Here is a 17,965-nt window from a genome sequence, read left to right on the forward strand (position 1 = left end):
AACAAAAAATTATAAATTGCCAGAACAAACAACTTCCAAAGATACTGTTTCTAAGACACCTGTCATTTCTTCTGGGTGTGGGATTGGTGGTTGGAACCCAAAGCAACAGGTATTTTTGGCATTTTGGAACAAGGTAAACTGAGAGACTTCTCATGAAGAGCTAGCTGTTTGTAAAAACAAATATCAGCAGTTGACACACCTTATCTATTTTTCTTTGCAACTCCTCCCTTCTTACCTTTGTGTATTATGACTTCTAATGTGTCATGTCTGATTTGAAACAAAAACTGACCTACATGAAGTTCATTTTTTGTTTCATGCAGCTGTTTTTGCTAGACATTTTAATTTTAGATTGTAATTTTAAAACACCTTTGCTTCTTCTCTAATATTTTAGAACATCTGCAAAAAGGAAAACAATGAAAGGGAGTAACTGTGGGCTTTGAAATTATATAGTGTTGTGTCCAGTTTTTCCAAAAGTCATGTCAACTTTATTTATCTGAAATATCTGCCTTTTCAAAAGATTTAATTTGCTTTGGCTGTTGAAATTACAAGTTACAGTGCTGGCCCTCTATGTGAAATCAGCTATATGTCTTCACAAAGAGGATGACCCCGGATCAGGCCGTACAGTTTTATACCCCAACAATAACACATTTTATTATTACTACCTTCTTCCGGAAGCAACGTGGCTGTCCTGCTGTCTCCCTTCGAGTCTCCTCTCTGTTCACGTCCAACCTTGTATCTGCTCCTTTTCCTGGAATGACAAAGACAGAAAAAACACCTACCTGCCAAGCCTTGATTATTAATATTATCTTATTGATTCTTTTTATTATCTAAGTTTGGGACAAATATCATCCTGACTGTTAACTAGTTATGATATCTAAGCATGCTGCAAAAAACTCTCTGCCATCTATGTCAATCACAATATTTTGATTCAGTCATGACACTGAATGAAACTTCCGACCCTCAAAAACACAGAGCGCCAACTTGTTAATGAGAATATGCAATGTGTATATAAAAGCAGCTTTATTTAATTATTTTAATCCTAAGTAACACAGTTGGTTCTGAAATGTCATTCATGCTATCACTATGGTCTGCCTGATTAAGTAATCACTTACCCCATACCTAGTAGTTGTCACGGCCAGCGGGGGCAGACCATGTGGAGAGTGTGTGTGGTGGACCCAGGTGCGAACACAGGCGAGGAGACTGGAGTGAACTTAAACTGAAAGCAAGCCTTTATTTGGGCTGATGCAGAAGGTAGTAGACAAAACATAACAGGGACAGAGACTGCAACTAACCAAAAACCTAAACTGGAAAAACACTAACCTGACTGAAAGGAATAACTATGACCACTGTGAACAGAATGCTGTGTAGATGCATGGAAACTGTGAACCAAATGGCGTGACGAAACAGACATGAACATACCTGCACGGAACCTCATCGTGCGGCTGCATGAAAAACAACATAGGCAGGTTTGATTAAAGTATAAAAGCATTTAGTGTCTAAGTATTGAACCTTACATGCTGTTCATAGACAGATATTCTCTGACAAAGTCTAATTTTGTACTTGAGTCTAACCAGCACTATGCTGTAAACCCAGATGACTTTTCATTACATTGTGAAGAAATTTTCTTAGGTAAGAGAAAAATTCTGGAATCATTTACTTAAAAAAAAAAAGATTTTAATAGACTGTTTAGACACTCCCAAAGATCATTCTAATGATGACCAACGTCATCATCGTGTTTGGGCCTCATTCCAGTGAACAGCGAACACATGAAATTGTCCAATTACTTGTGCACATTGCATATAAAAATAACAGTTACCGGGGAAACAGTAAAATAATTTTGTTGTTCTTCCAAGATTGTCATCTTCTCATGGTGGAGAAGCTGTGTGGTTCAGAGATCTCAAGAACAATCAGTGTTGGGGAGTAACGAAATAAATGTCCCGGCATTACGTATTTAAAATACAAGATATGAGTAACTGTATTCTGTTACAGTTACCATTTTAAAAGGTGGTATTCAGAAATACAGTAACTTTGTTGAAATAAAGGGATTACATGGCGGTCTTTTCCTGTTTCATGTGTTCGGCTATGCCCTGTCTATTTTTGGTAATGTCATGGAACGCTGTGTGGCAAGCAGGAGGAGGACCCAAATGCAAAACTCAGACACGGGGATGAACTCGAGAAACACAGCTTTAATGCTGGCACGGCAGAACACAGGAAATACAAAACTAAACTGGGAAAAGTAAACTAACACTCGCAGGTAGACACAGGAAGATCCACACAACATGAGGGAGAACGCGACACAGCACTGAGGGAGACGCAGACATAAATACACCAAGGGTTAACGAGCGGAGTGGGAGCACATGGGGAACACAGGTGACACTGATAATAATCACGAGACATGGCAGGAGTGAACACAACACTGGTGGGGAGACGGTCGAAGCGAAACAGGAAGTACAGAGGTTCAGACAGGAGGAGAGAGAGCACGAGTAGAACACCAACATAACGGGCAGGGGAGACACGGAATAAACACGAAAGGGGACGAGGGCTCATGAATACACAGAGGGGCACACAGGGGGTAGAGTCATAAAGGGAAAGCACTCAGGGAACAACACAACAGGGCAACTCAGGAAACAGAGCCTAAACAGGGAACTGAATACAAAGATACATGAGAACTAAGAATACTGGGCCGTGACAGCACCCCCCCCCGCAAGGGCTGGCTCCTGACAGCCCCAACCCGCGAACAAAAACAAGAAAAACAGAAAACAACCCACCCAGGGCGGGAGGCGGGGGACCAGGACGGAGGGACCAGAACAGGAAACAAAACCACCAACAGAAAACACAGGAGCACAAGACACTAGTCCATAATAAATGTCAGGAGGCCGACAGGCACAAAAGTTCACGGGTCACACGGTCGGGGGGCCGACCAGACGGGTGGCACAGGTGACAGAGCTGGTCCGGAGGCCGGCCGCGTGGAAGAAGGCGGCGGCCAAGGAGACGATTGAGCAGTTCAGGAGGCCGACCGTGCGGAAGGCAACGGCGGCACTCCGGCGTCAGGCGTGTTGGCCGAGGCCCGGTGGGCACAGGACCGGACGAGGCAGGACCAGACGGTGGCGTGGCAGCCACAGGCGAAGCGGGGGCCGGACCAGGCGAAGCGGGGACCGGACCAGGCGAAGCGGGGACCGGACCAGGCGAAGCGGAAGCACATGCTGGAGCTGGACCAGGCGAAGCGGAAGCACATGCTGGAGCTGGACCAGGAGAAGCTGAGGCTGAGGCCGGACCAGGCGAGGATGCAGACTCTGACGGGGCCGGACCAGGCGGAGCTGCAGAGGCTGGACCAGGCGACGGCGAGGCGGCCGCAGGTGGCAGCTGGACGGGCTCCTCGGGCCCTCCAGCTGACGTGGCGTGGGGCTGAACGGGCCCCTCGGGCCCTCCAGCGGAGACAGGAGGCTGACTCTTGGTGGCGCTGTCACTTGGTGTTCGCTCGCTCTGTGGTAGAGTATCACTTCCTGTTCCTGCTCAAACACAGTGGTGTTTCTGAGTAGCTTATTTGCTTAGCGATTTAATTAACAACTTTTAAATACATTCTTCTTTCATAGTATAATCTTCACGTGCTTCCTCCGAAGCACACTTTCTGTGTACTCACTACCTAATTTATAGCCAAAGTATTCACTCACTGTCTCTGTACTGTCTCGCTAGCTTAGCTTAGCTCGTAGCCGACTCGTTAGCACCATGGCTACTTCACCTGTCCCTCCTGCACTTTCTTGCTCATTGTGTCAGATGTTTAGTTACTCCTCGGCCTCCTTTAGCAGTAATGATATCTGTAACAAATGTAGCATATTTGCAGCGCTGGAGGCCAGGATTACTGAATTGGAGACTCGGCTTCGCACCCTTCATTCACCCGCAGCTAGCCAGGCCCCTGTAGCTGGTGCAGCCGAAAATAGCGTAGGCCCCGCTAGCTGTTCCCCGGCAGACCCCAAGCAGCTGGGGAATCAGGGCGGCTGGGTCACGGTGAGGAGGAAGCATAGTCCTAAACAGAAGCCCCAGGTACACCACCAACCCGTTCATGTGTCTAACCGTTTTTCCCCACTCGGCGACACACCCGCCGGGGGTCAAACTCTGGTAATTGGCGATTCTGTTCTCAGACATGTGAAGCTAGAGACACCGGCAACCATAGTCAATTGTCTTCCAGGGGCCAGAGCAGGCGACATTGAAGGAAATTTAAAACTGCTGGCTAAGGGTAAACGTAAATTCAGTAAAATCATAATTCACGTCGGCAGTAATGACACCCGGTTACGCCAATCAGAGGTCACTAAAATCAATATTGAATCGGTGTGCAACTTTGCCAAAACAATGTCGGACTCTGTAGTTTTCTCTGGTCCCCTCCCCAATCAGACCAGGAGTGACATGTTTAGCCGCATGTTCTCCTTAAATTGCTGGCTGTCTGAGTGGTGTCCCAGAAACGATGTGGGCTTCATAGATAATTGGCAAACCTTCTGGAGGAAACCTGGTCTTGTTAGGAGAGATGGCATCCATCCCACTTTGGATGGAGCAGCTCTCATTTCTAGAAATATGGACAAATTTATTAAACCCCCCAAAATATGACTATCCAGAGTTGGGACCAGGAAGCAGAGTTGCAGTCTTACACGCTTCTCTGCAGCTTCTCTCCTCCTGCTACCCCCCCAAAAACCCATCTCCATAGAGACTGTGTCAGCTTCCAAAAAGACAAAAAACAAACTAAAAACCAGCAACAAACAACTTAAACATAAACAATCACAAAGAAAGAACAATACAGTATCCACATCTGAACCAAAGAGTAAAACAGTGAAATGTGGATTATTAAATATTAGGTCTCTCTCCTCCAAGTCTCTGTTAGTACATGACTTAATAATTGATCAACAAATTGATTTACTCTGCCTTACAGAAACCTGGTTGCAGCAGGATGATTATGTTAGTTTAAATGAATCAACACCCCCGAGCCATTCTAACTACCAGAAATCTCGAAGCACAGGCCGAGGGGGCGGTGTGGCAGCAATTTTTCACACCAGCCTATTAATTAATGAAAGACCAAGACAGACTTTTAATTCATTTGAAAGCCTGATGCTTAACATTGTCCACCCCAGCTGTGAAACTCAGAAACCAGTCTTACTTGTTATCATCTATCGTCCACCTGGGCCTTACACAGAGTTTCTGTCTGATTTCTCAGACTTTATATCTAATTTAGTTCTGAGCTCAGATAAAATAATTATTGTGGGTGATTTTAACATCCATGTAGATGCTAAAAATGACAGCCTCAACATGGCATTTAATCTGTTATTAGACTCAATTGGTTTCTCTCAAAATGTAAAAGAACCCACCCACCACTTTAATCACACTCTAGATCTTGTTTTAACATATGGCATAGAAACGGAACATTTAACAGTGTTTCCTGAAAACCCTCTGCTGTCTGATCATTTCCTGATAACATTTACTTTTACAATAATTGATTACATAGCGGTGAAGAGTAGACTTTATCAAAGTAGATGTCTTTCTGAAAGCACTGTAACTAAGTTTAAGAATATAATCCACCCACTGTTATCATCTTCAATGCCCTGTACCAACACAGAGCAGAGTAGCTATCTGAACGCTACCCCAACAGAGGTCGATTATCTTGTTAATAATTTCACCTCCTCACTACGTACGACTCTGGATACTGTAGCTCCTGTGAAAACTAAGGCCTCAAATCAGAAGTACCTGACTCCGTGGTATAATTCTGAAACACGTACCCTAAAGCAGATGACTCGTAATCTGGAGAGGAAATGGCGTGTCACAAATCTAGAGGATCATCATTTAGCCTGGAGAAATAGTTTGCTGCTTTATAAGAAAGCCCTCCGCAAAGCCAGAACATCTTACTATTCATCACTGATTGAAGAAAATAAGAACAACCCTAGGTTTCTCTTCAGCACTGTAGCCAGGCTGACAAAAAGTCAGAGCTCTTTTGAGCCAACCATCCCTTTAACGTTAACTAGTAATGACTTCATGAACTTCTTCACAAATAAAATTCTTATCATTAGAGAAAAAATTACCAATAATCATCCCACAGATGTAATATTATCTACAGCTACTCTTAGTACCATTGATATTAAGTTAGACTCTTTTTCTCCAATTGATCTTTCTGAGTTAACTTCAATAATTACTTCCTCCAAACCATCAACGTGTCTTTTAGACCCCATTCCTACAAAACTGCTCAAAGAAGTCCTGCCATTAATTAATTCTTCGATCTTAAATATGATCAACCTATCTCTAATAATCGGCTATGTACCACAGGCCTTCAAGCTGGCTGTAGTTAAACCTTTACTCAAAAAGCCATCTCTAGACCCAGCAGTCTTAGCTAATTATAGGCCAATCTCCAACCTTCCTTTCATATCAAAAATCCTTGAAAGAGTAGTTGTCAAACAGCTAACAGATCATCTGCAGAGGAATGGTTTATTTGAAGAGTTTCAGTCAGGTTTCAGAGCTCAGCACAGCACAGAAACAGCTTTAGTGAAGGTTACAAATGATCTTCTTATGGCCTCTGACAGTGGACTCATCTCTGTGCTTGTCCTGCTAGACCTCAGTGCAGCGTTCGATACTGTTGATCATAATATCCTATTAGAGCGATTAGAACATGCTGTAGGTATTACAGGTACTGCACTGCAGTGGTTTGTATCATATCTATCTAATAGACTCCAATTCGTGCATGTAAATGGAGAGTCCTCTTCACACACTGAGGTTAATTATGGAGTTCCACAGGGTTCAGTGCTAGGACCAATTCTGTTTACATTATACATGCTTCCCTTAGGCAGCATCATTAGAAGACATAGCATACATTTTCACTGCTATGCAGATGACACCCAGCTCTATCTGTCCATGAAGCCAGATAACACACACCAATTAGTTAAACTGCAGGAATGTCTTAAAGACATAAAGACCTGGATGGCCGCTAACTTTCTGCTTCTTAATTCAGATAAAACTGAGGTTATTGTACTCGGCCCTGAAAATCTTAGAAATATGGTATCTAATCAGATTCTTACTCTGGATGGCATTACCTTGGCCTCCAGTAACGCTGTGAGGAACCTTGGAGTCATTTTTGACCAGGACATGTCCTTCAACGCACATATTAAACAAATATGTAAGACTGCTTTCTTCCATTTGTGCAACATCTCTAAAATTAGAAATATCCTGTCTCAGAGTGACGCTGAAAAACTAGTTCATGCATTTATTACTTCCAGGCTGGACTACTGTAATTCATTATTATCAGGATGTCCAAAAAACTCACTGAAAAGCCTTCAGCTAATCCAAAATGCTGCAGCAAGAGTCCTGACAGGGACTAGAAAGAGAGAGCATATTTCTCCTGTTTTGGCTTCCCTTCATTGGCTTCCTGTTAAATCCAGAATTGAATTCAAAATCCTGCTCCTCACATACAAGGTCTTAAATAATCAGGCCCCATCTTATCTTAATGACCTTGTAGTACCATATCACCCTATTAGAGCGCTCCGCTCTCGCTCTGCAGGCCTACTTGTTGTTCCTAGAGTATTTAAAAGTAGAATGGGAGGCAGAGCCTTCAGTTTTCAGGCCCCTCTTCTGTGGAACCAGCTTCCAGTTTGGATTCGGGAGACAGACACTATCTCTACTTTTAAGATTAGGCTTAAAACTTTCCTTTTTTCTAAAGCATATAGTTAGGGCTGGACCAGGTGACCCTGAATCCTCCCTTTGTTATGCTGCAATAGATGTAGGCTGCCGGGGGATTCCCATGATGCATTGAGTTTTTCCTTTCCAGTCACCTTTCTCACTCACTATGTATTAATAGACCTCTCTGCATTGAATCATATCTGTTATTAACCTCTGTCTCTCTTCCACAGCATGTCTTTATCCTGTCTTCCTTCTCTCACCCCAACCGGTCGCAGCAGATGGCCGCCCCTCCCTGAGCCTGGTTCTGCCGGAGGTTTCTTCCTGTTAAAAGGGAGTTTTTCCTTTGCTTGCTCATAGGGGGTCATATGATTGTTGGGTTTTTCTCTGTATCTATGAAGCGCCTTGAGGCGACTTTTGTTGTGATTTGGCGCTATATAAATAAAATTGAATTGAATTGAATTGAATGGGCCCCTCGGGCCCTCCAGCGGAGACAGGAGGCTGAATGGGCCCCTCGGGCCCTCCAGCGGAGACAGGAGGCTGAACGGGCCCCTCGGGCCCTCCAGCGGAAACGGATGCAGAGCCAGCGGGTGCGGGGACCTTTGGCACCGCGGGCTCTGACTGTGGCGGCACAGGGCACGCAGCCGGCTTAGGATGCAACAGCTGGAGCTGTGCAGGGCAAACAGTCAGTTCAAAGTGTGTCAGCACCGCGTAATCCTCAGCTGGCGAAGAAGGCTCACAAAGGCTTCCAGCTGAGGTGGACAGTGACTGAACGGGTTGCTGGGCTAAGCACTGAGCTGGTGACAGAGTCAATAACTGAGCTGACAAACCAACAGGCAATGAAGCAAAGGACTGGAGCGGTAACGGAGCCGATGACTGAGCAGACTGAGGAGCTAATGGCTGCGCTAGAGACAGAGCTGGTAACAAAACAGGAACCTGTGCTATGACCTGAGCTACTGACTGCGCTAAAGACAGGGGTGCACGTTGCAGTGATGGCGGGACAGCAGGTAGTAGAACCGATGACTGAACAGGAGACAGAGCTGCTAACTGTGCTAAAGTCTGGACTGGTGACAAAACAAGAATCTGTGTTAACAACTGAGCTACAGACTGTGTTATGGATAGTAATGCTAGTTGAAGTGGTAGTTGCGCTTGTGGTTGAACAGGTGTCTGACTCTGGGTTGCTCTCCTTCTGGGAACAGGAACAGGTGCTAGGCCTGGCCGAACACCAGCCATCCCCACCCGAGAAACAGATACGGGTGCAGGGACGAGCTGGGCTCTGGCTGCCTTTACCCTGGGGGCCGGTGTAGGTGCAGGAGCAAGCTGGACCTCTGTCGCTCCCACCCGAGGAACTGAGATGGGTGCAGGAGGCGGCAGGGTCGCAGCTGACCTCACCCGGGGAACCGGAACAGGAGCAGGCAAAGTCTGGGTGTCCATCAACCCCACCCGAGGAGCAGGTACGGGTGCCGGGATGATAGGAGCCTCTGCCAGTCTGGGAACAGAAGCAGGGACCAGCTGGACCTCAGCTACCCTCTCCCGAAGAACTGATACGGGAGCTAGGGAAGGCTGGGCCCACGCTGCCTTGGTTACAGAAACTGAAGCGGGAGAGCTGAGCTCAGGAGCAGAAACAGACACAGGGAAAACAGAGTTAGTGGAGCTAGAAACAGTGTTAGCGAACAGAGATTCATGGCGGGCCACTCCTAGCGACTCTGTAGGCCTTAAGCTGTCCATCTTAGGAGTAGCAGTCTCTAAAACAGTCATTGCACAGGAAGATCCAGGTTTAGCAGAGTCAGAGTCTGTAATACCGGGCACAAAGGGATCCGTTATGGACACAGGAGCATTCACACAGACCGTTTCTAAATATACAGGTTGGGGAGCAGCATAGTCCAGGAGTGGAGACACACCACTCACAGTCTCACACTCAGCAGGTACAGAGACCGCAGAACTGTTAACTTCACAGTGCTGTTCACAAGTATGCGGCTCAAAAACGGTCTTTTGCTTCTCTACGGTGAAATAATCTGTCTGTGAGTTAATTGCTGCTGACCTGGGAGGAGCACAGGAAACATAGTCGCTCTCAAACATGGGCGTGAGGGTAGGCACTGCAGGACCAGAATTAACAGACCCAGAGTTAATGGCCTCAGGGATGACGCGCACGGGGCTTATAGTGCCAGGATTCTTTAATTTAGCATGAACAGCAGTCTCTAGAGTGGTGATGAAGTCAGTCTCGTGCGTAATAGAAGCGGAGGCGAACGTAGAAACAGTATGAGGCCTAGAAACACAGTCATATTCAACCTTTTTGTTCTTCTCTGGTGAGTTACGGACGTGAAAAACAGCGGACTCAGAAAACGAATACTGTCCGAGACGGTCGGGCTTGGAACTCGCATGGAAAAAGCAGTCAGATTCACTCACCACCGGAGCTTGCTCAGTAGCTTTAGCGTGGCGACGGCGTGAGCGTCGTGTTTTCCCGGGAACTGTGCCGTGAGTTCCCGAGGCAGTGGGCGCAGGCACTTCGGTGATGTCGACTGGCTGAGCCGATGACGAACCAGGCTGCGCCGGAGAGACAGGGAGCTTGTGCAGCTCTGAGCGCGGAAGTCCCAGGTAGAGCGCAAAAGCCTGCAGTGGAGTAAGGCTGTTTGTCGTCGGCTCGAAACCACTCCCCGACCGCCGAGTAACCCTCTTCTTTGCGCGGGACGTGGGCGGCGACCGGAGAGGCGAACCAGAAGTCGAAAATGCCGGAGGAGTTGTGGCAGGCGATAGGCTGACTCCTCCAACTCTAGCGCCCATAGAGTCCCATGAAAGGCAGACTCGTGCTCCCGGGCGTGCCGAGCCTCCTGCCTTCTCCTTTCGTTAGGGAAGGCGGAGTTTGCACGCTGCTGGTTCCGAACGGAGTTTGCTGGGTCCATTACTGGTCGCGTTCTTCTGTCATGGAACGCTGTGTGGCAAGCAGGAGGAGGACCCAAATGCAAAACTCACAGACACGGGGATGAACTCGAGAAACACAGCTTTAATGCTGGCACGGCAGAACACAGGAAATACAAAACTAAACTGGGAAAAGTAAACTAACACTCGCAGGTAGACACAGGAAGATCCACACAACATGAGGGAGAACGCGACACAGCACTGAGGGAGACGCAGACATAAATACACCAAGGGTTAACGAGCGGAGTGGGAGCACATGGGGAACACAGGTGACACTGATAATAATCACGAGACATGGCAGGAGTGAACACAACACTGGCGGGAAGACGGGCGAGGCGAAACAGGAAGTACAGAGGTTCAGACAGGAGGAGAGAGAGCACGAGTAGAACACCAACATAACGGGCAGGGGAGACACGGAATAAACACGAAAGGGGACGAGGGCTCATGAATACACAGAGGGGCACACAGGGGGTAGAGTCATAAAGGGAAAGCACTCAGGGAACAACACAACAGGGCAACTCAGGAAACAGAGCCTAAACAGGGAACTGAATATATTTTTCTTTGTTTTTTTCATATATCAACTATTGTGTTGAAGTTTGGGGGAATACATATGAGAATACCATAAAACCTTTAAACCTATTACAGAAGAAAGTTATACGAATAATTCATAATGTTAAATATAGAGAACATACAAACAAATTATTTATAGAATCAAAATTATTAAAATTAGGAGATTTAGTGAAATTACGGACATTATTAATTATGTTTAAGGCTAAAAATAATATTTTGCCTTTTAAGTTACAAAGAGTATTTTTGATGTGTTCAAGGGGAGAAGAGAATAGAAGGAAATTTTATTTTAAACATCAGTTAGCCAGGACTACACAAAGATTAATGAGCACAACGGTTAGGGGTATAAGACTGTGGAATTCACTTCATTATAATTTAAAGAATTGTATAAATTTACAATGTTTTAAAAAGTGTTATATGTTTAAAACGATAACTCAGTATGAAGAATGCGAATGAATGTGATGTTGGTTTGGGATTCGACCGGAGAGAAATGTCAATATTAGTTTGTTCCTGATTTTTGGTGCCCACCGGTGATATAAGTTCGATGGTAGATAGGGGGCAGGGTTTAATAAGAATATTTTCTTCTTCCTGCTCCTTTTCACACATGGTTGTTGTGTTTTGTTGACAGAAGATGTGGTTGTTTTGTTTGATTTGTAGTACCAAGTGTGAAATAAATAAAAATGAAATGAAATACAAAGATACATGAGAACTAAGAATACTGGGCCAACATGGCCCAGGACCGTGACAGGTAATTCCACACCAATGGAAACAAAACACACATTAAGATGCTCTAATGTCTCAATCTTGCGGCCTGCATAATGACTTGACAATTTTTTAAAATTTTTATTATTGTTCAAAAAACTATTTAATATGAAGCCAGGCTGTGTTGGCCTCAGGTTTATGTAGTTAACTGCTAAGTGTGAGAAAGTGCGTTTCTGGTCATTTTACGGTGAAACATGAAAGTAATGCAATGAGTAATGTATCAAATTAGTTTCTCCTGGAATTAATTAAGCAATGTATGCTGCTAAGTGATGATGGTGACTTTCAAAGAGGAGCAAACAAGAACTCAATGAGAACTGATAAATGAATCAAAAAGGAAGCAAATCGATAGGTAACATTGATAATGGAATATGAATTGCTGAATTCTTATTCTTTTCCCCATACACAGTGCAATATATGAACCATGGGATAAGACGAAAACCAGCATCCACAATGACCTTTCACAGCTGGAGGGTACAGCATAATTTGAACAATAGGTTCAGTGTGGCCAAAGAGTGAAAAGAGAGGGAAAGGGATCTGGACTGACGGGGTGGAGTTCCTAGAAGGCTGATCAGGAGATTCAACAGTTACAAGTACCCTGGCTCCTTAAAAAGCATTATCTCTCTTCAAGCAATGGAAATGTGGAGGATTAATGAATGTCCGAGTCACAATCCGACATGAAACATGAAGCATTCATCTATTATTTCTATTCTATCTGTACATCTGTTACAGCTCCTGGATAACATTCTCCATAAAATACTTTTGGAAGTGATTGCTTCATCTTTTATACAGACCTATCTGTTGTTGGACTGCAAGTGCTCCCTGAATGCACAATTGAAATCATTAGAACCACAGCAGAAAGTAACTGAATCTTGACTTATATGTATGAAACGTGTTAAACCGGCTCTAAATAAAAAGTGTTGAAATGCTAGAACAAACAAGTTTCCAGATATCATCTTCAAAACATCCATTGTGTTATTATACGGTGGGATATGTTTTTGGAATCCAGTACAGCAGGCATGGTGAGGGACTTCTCATGAACCACAAGGTTTTTGTTTTCTGTTTGCACTTTTGATTCAGTAACAAAATATCAGCAGTCAATAGACCTTGTGTCTCACAATCTTCCTCCTTTCTTACCTTACTGTATGGCCTCTCACGTCTCAGATTTGATTTGAACCAGGAACTGCCCTATATACAGTATATGTTATTTAAATAAGAGTTGTAAAATGCAAAAGATTTCCTGTTTCATGTTCAGGATTATGAATGCAGCTGCATTAGTGAAACATTCCAATACTGATACCTGTGCCTTAAGTCTATGATTAAAGACAGAACACACAAAAAGTCAAATATAGGGGGCTAGATGTGGGATCTAAAATGTAAGTATATAGCAAAAGGAATGGAGAGGTGGTATCTTAAACGTGTATTGTAGGGTCTTTAGCATACAATATAACCAAACTTAAGGTAACTGTATCTGTTATTTAGTGCTAAATTAATAAAATTGAACTGAACTAAATACCTGGTTCTGAATTTCTACTTTTGCTGTGGTCATCAGTTTTAAATACCTAACCAACTAACAAAAATAGCAAAGCAATAATTCAGTGGAATATAATGCAAAGCTACTTGTTATTACCACCACTGAGCTGGAAAATTAGTGGAAGGTGGTTGCAGTTTTCACTTAAAAGGAACGTTCAGGTCAGGGGCTACATAAAATTAAAAAATGTATTTTGATGTGCGTGTGTGTTTTGCAAATCTGTTTCAAAATAGTGTTGTTTGGAAAGACTGAAAAGACTCTCTCAAGCATTAGTGAAACCTCAGCAAGAGTGACTGTGGAGGTTGTATGTATCTAAGTTGTTTACCCAGCCTTAAATAAAAACGAACAAAATGCCAGAACAAAGACGTTCCAAAGAAACTGTTTCTAAAACACCTGCTGTATTTTTCTGGGTGTGAGGCTGTGGTTGGAGTCTAAGCAAGTATTTGTGGCATTTGGAACAAGACAAGCTGAGGGATTTCTGAAGAAGAGCAAGCAAATGTTTGTGCTAGTGATGGAGTAAAAAAGTAAACATGCTATGACTTTTGCATACCATGACCTCTAATGTGTCATGTTTGATTTAAAGAAAAACAGTACATTTTACATTACAAAACATACTTACATCCTTACGTCCTACGTAAATTATTGTTTCATGTTCTGGATCATGAAGTTAGACATTTTAACGTTGGTATTAACCTGTATTGAGAACGCCTTCAATGGAGACAATGACAGAAGGGAGCAATTGTGGGCTTTGAAATGTAAGTATATAATTGCTATGTAGTTTTTTTTTTAAATGCATAACTTAGATTATATCATGATTGGATCTGTGTAGTGTAGAAATTTTTTTCTACAATACAATACACTTTAACCACACATCAATTTAACATGTGTAAACAGCCTCTTTGAGTAAATACATTTTCTCTGATTAAATAAAGTAATAAATGTATGATTTATCCTTAATGATGTTTCAGAGAGCAGGGAAAGATCAATTTTGAGGTTTTACAGCACTCATTTTTGGAGAAAAACATTTATTATCACAGAATATCATCTGCTGTTTTTTTTCCCTAAGAAGTAAAAATATAACAACCAGCAATATTTAAATATAAATTATTGAATGGTACAGTGTGTGTTACTAGGTCTAGAAAAGCAGTGGAGTTCACTCCAAAGCAGTGGAGTGAAGAATTAATGCGGTAAATTTAAATTCCAATCATATCTCTTACTGTAGCAGTAACACTGTAGGCCAAACTGCCTCATCAGCTCATCTATAATCTTGATCTTCAGGTCCTTTCAGAAATCTTTTTGTTTGCTTTTCTCTTTTTTGAAGGAGGAGCTTCTAGGAAATTGATGTCTGTCTTTGTTTTTCAGTCTCTGTAGAGTATATAAATGGATCCATTTATGTTATGTGTAGTGTCACTATCTGGGAAAACAAATCTTCACATTATGATGAAGCTGATTCTTTCCCTGACTCTCTTCTGGGCACTCTGCAGCACAGGTACATCATCTTGTTCTTAAATTTAGACTTCTCCAAAAATGTAAGGACTTAAACGTTTTTACTTCTGCAGAAAACATTTTTTAAAAGGGAATATAAATGTTATCCTGACTAATTATGAACTGACTTCAAATCATGCTTCTAAGCACTATTTAAGGAGTTAGCCTATTTTTGCTCACCATTATTGCACGTTATGTATTGCAAGATCCCTTAAAGCCTTTCAACCAATAAAGCAAAACCCAGCTATCTTCATGAATGTGAATGAAAATGTGATCACAATTTCACTTTTTTTTTCACAGCGGGAGCCCTTCAGTGTTTAACCTGCAAAGATGTGACATGTTTAACGACAAACCCAGTTAAGTGCACTATAGAGAAGGCGTGTGTGACATCTTCTATTCTAGGTAGTCTCTTCTTTATTCCATCTTTTACTTTTCAGTGAGCATACATGTACTGGGAGGTTACATCAATGTTAACAAACTCCACTTTGATTCTGCAGTGACATCGTCTGGAATTAAGGTACCACAAATCATCAGGGGTTGTGCACCAGACTTCGTGTGTCCTGTCTTAGGCTCTCAGACATATTCAGCAAACCTGGGTATTTTGAGTGCAGCTGCATCTGTTGAATGCTGCAACAAAGACAACTGCAACTTAAACATTTTGCCTGGCAAGTAAAGATAGAGTTTCTATATGACAAGAAAACACAAGCTAGATAATAATGTCGGAATCCTGCCATCTTCTTGACCTGGAATGTTAAATCTGGTCACTGTAATGTTTTCTGTTTTTGAAAAAGATTTTCATTCCTATTTCAGTCCCTGCAGATCAGACCGAGAACAATCTGAAGTGTTTTTCATGTGACCCCGGCTCCACTCAGTGTAACTCTACAGTGAAGTGTAGTGGAGTAGAGAATCGCTGCTTTCAAGCATTTGGTAATTCTCTTCAAACCTGTTTTGCTACCTTGAAATGTTTATACAAATTTGTGTTTTTGTAATATGAAAAATGAAACATCAACAAAAGGAAAAAAAAGCATTATATTACATACAACTTCAAGATATTCTGTTATTTGAGTCATATTATGAGTCACTATTACACTGACGAAATAAGGAAGCTAATTTAATGAGACTGCTACGTGAAAAAAACACCTTACAAACCCACTGGTAAAATACACCTTGCTGGTAAATGTTGTAATTACATGCTGTAGAAGGTTTTTGCTTAAAGCGTCTTTCAATACTTCTTTCTGATTTGAGCAAAATTGTTTCTATAAAGATGAAAAATCTGAAATGATGATTTTTATCTACAGTGCCATCAGGTATCAGCACTTCAGTTCCAGTCAAGGGCTGCATGTCTGAAAACATCTGTACAGCAGTGTCCAGCCTGTCAAGTCTCCCTGTCTTGAATCTTGGGAACGTCAGCTGTTGTGATAACAATTTGTGTAATACTGCTCCAACAACAACTACCACGTTCATCTATCTTATATTTGGACTCATATATATTATCTATTAGAATAAAATAAAAAGGCATGAAAAACATTTGAAGTATCAGAAATACTCAGAAAACACCTTTTTCAAGACCTGATTGGGGTTAGGAAATCCAAATTTAGTTAAAAGAGGCTGGAATCTGTCTGAAGCTGAGGTACAGTAAAAAGGCATCAATATAAGACAAATAAAAAAAAACAGCATACATACCAATATTTACTCAATATATCATACTTTCTGCATATTTTCTTTTTTCTTTTAATTATCAAGGATATTAGGCATTTTAAGGCTTGTGTGAAATGTGGAACTGGAGCATTCCTTGTAGCAGGAAAAATAGTATCAATATCTGAAAACAATGAAGATTCAACTCAAACAATGCTAAAGACTTTACAGGCATCAACAATCTACTGCACAAGGAATTCTGCATAAATGGCTCTCAATGTAAAACCATGAACAAAATAAATAAAATCAAATACATGAAAAGCAAAAATATATAAATAAAAACAAGAAATAAAAATGTTTGAAACCGACACGAATTTTATTTATTGTTTTGTTTTTTCTCATGTCATGCTGGTGGTCATACTTAGGCCAAACAGAATACAATAAAAAAACAAACAAATAAATAAAAACAGATAAATATTTACATGGTGTCCAACCTGTGTTTGGTAATGACGGTGTGCCTTGACATATCCTCCAATCCGTACTGTAACTGGCTATTAAAGTAATGGCACAAACATTCACACACTTATGGTAAAATATATGTATATATCTATATCTATATATAGATATATAGATATAGATAGATACATTTACCATATATATATATATATATATATATATATATATAAAAACACCCAGCACGCCCCTGCGGGCGGTTTATCCTTCAAGCTCGGGTCCTCTACCAGAGGCCTGGGAGCTTGAGGGTCCTGCGCAGTATCTTAGCTGTTCCCAGGACTGCGCTCTTCTGGACAGAGATCTCCGATGTTGTTCCCGGGATCTGCTGGAGCCACTCGCCTAGCTTGGGAGTCACCGCACCTAGTGCTCCGATTACCACGGGGACCACCGTTACCTTCACCCTCCACATCCTCTCGAGCTCTTCTCTGAGCCCTTGGTATTTCTCCAGCTTCTCGTGTTCCTTCTTCCTGATATTGCTGTCATTCGGAACCGCTACATCTAGCTGTGAGAGCAGTCCCTTCTTTCGAATGTTGGAACACTGAGCTATTTATTTATTTATTTTATTTATTTATTTATTGTCATTGTCAAGAACAATGAAATTGCGTTTGGGGCTTCCATACAACCCAAAAAAAAAGAAGAAAATAATAAATACCCCTTAAAACCCAAGTGTACATATTTAACCCAGTGTGACTCCAATGCAATAAGACAATCCTTAGCAATAATGTTCGTAGAAATTCAGACAAAGACCTGAGAAACATGACAAAATACAACAATGCAACCCATTCAATATTATTGTACTGTGAGATATGATATCAGATATGATAGTTATCTATTTAAGAAAGAGGGGGGGGGGGGGCAGGAGGGGGAAGAGAATAAAGATATGATGCACCAATGCAGACCAGTTCATTGCTATTAAGA

General features: G+C 42.4%; 2 long non-coding RNA genes across 2 annotated transcripts in view; both read left to right on the forward strand.

Moving 5' to 3' along the window:
- The window catches only part of LOC146689115 (uncharacterized), a 370,205-nt gene that overhangs the window by 90,582 nt on the left and 261,658 nt on the right, over nt 1–17,965 (forward strand). The window lies entirely within an intron of this gene.
- Nucleotides 14,804–16,902, forward strand: LOC146689120 (uncharacterized). Its single transcript, XR_014916134.1, has 5 exons — nt 14,804–14,903; nt 15,200–15,301; nt 15,397–15,564; nt 15,710–15,826; nt 16,198–16,902. It is a non-coding gene; the product is annotated as an uncharacterized LOC146689120 (long non-coding RNA).

This window comes from Copadichromis virginalis, linkage group LG17 (genome assembly GCF_057382275.1).
Source record: "Copadichromis virginalis isolate Kocher_CV1m ecotype Utaka linkage group LG17, C_Virginalis_male_GT1.1, whole genome shotgun sequence".
NCBI lineage: Eukaryota > Metazoa > Chordata > Actinopteri > Cichliformes > Cichlidae > Copadichromis > Copadichromis virginalis.